Here is a 1,378-nt window from a genome sequence, read left to right as displayed (position 1 = left end):
AGATGGAGTCTCACTCTGTCATCCAGGCTGGAGTGCAGTGGCGTGATCTCGGCTCACTGTAACCTCTGCCTCCCATTTTCAAGCAATTCTCATCGCCTCAGCCTCTCACATAGCTGGGATTACAGGGGCCCAGCACTATACCCAGCTATTTTTTTTTATTTTTAGTAGAGATGGGGTTTCACCATCTCTGGTCTCTAACTTCTGACCTCAAGTGAGGCCAGGCCAGGCCTTGAAAAGAATGTGTATTCTGTTGGTGAGTGAAGTATTATGTAAATATCAATTAGATTAGGTTGGTTTTAGTGATGAGCTTTTCTGTATCCTTGCTGACTTTCTGTCTAGTGTTCTATCAGTCATTGAGAGAGGGATGCTGAAGTCTCCAATTACAATTGCAGAGTTGTCTGTTTCTAATTATAGTTCTTTCATTTGATTTATTTTAAGGCTATGTTGTTAGGTGCATCCACATTTAGAATTATGTCTTCTTGGTGAGTTGACCCTTTTATCGTTACATATAATTATCCTTTTTTGTTCCTGGCAATTTTCCTTGCTTTTGATTCTACTCTGTCTGAAAGTAATATCACTACTTCAGCCTTTCAATTTATTATCATCTAAACCACACTATTCAGCCTTTGCAGTCATTCACAATTATTAGAATTTCTTGGTTAGAGGCTTTTGACTGCATGTTTTTATAGGCTTTTGGCTGTGTGGCGAATTGCCCTGCATAAATTTACCAACTTAATACCTCAACATTTGGGCTAACTTAAAATAATTATAAATTAAAGGCAGGGCTTTCCCAATTTGATAGAGAGAAATCTTATAACTCTATGGAGGTGGAGTTGGTGGTGGTAGGTGCATCTCTAGATGACTTAAATTCAAAAACAGTCAAGAGATAATAAAAAAGAAGTCAAGGGATCTAAAATTCATAAATCGAGAAATAAGGGCATATGTATATTCGGAGAGTTCGCGGGGAATGCCAGATGCCACAGCCATAGTAGCTGCCCTTGAGGACTGGACAACCAGGACCAGACAGTGGGATAAAGTGACAGCTGGTTAATGGAATGGTGCTTTTGTATTTAAGTTCTCTGTAGCATTACAATTTTTAAAAGCATGTAGACGTATTAGTTACTTTGACTTTACGAATGACATTTGGTTGTTGTTTAAACTTGCATTTAAATTTATTATCAGAACTCCCATAATCGTGTAATCCTAACACCAAGTGAAATTCAGCCTCTCCGGGCGCAAATTGTCACTCCCAACATTCCTCAGGCTGGTGGTGGCGCACGCTGACCTCGGATGCAAACTACACCTCCCAGGATTCCGCGAGCCAAGCGGGTGGTTGTGGCTGAGGTCTGGGCTACTGAACCCGAGGTTCTGCGCACGC

Source organism: Aotus nancymaae, unplaced genomic scaffold (genome assembly GCF_030222135.1).
Source record: "Aotus nancymaae isolate 86718 unplaced genomic scaffold, 86718_ANA_hifiasm-v0.15.2.pri h1tg000067l, whole genome shotgun sequence".
Taxonomy (NCBI): Eukaryota; Metazoa; Chordata; class Mammalia; order Primates; family Aotidae; genus Aotus; species Aotus nancymaae.
This window is presented reverse-complemented; position numbering follows the sequence as displayed.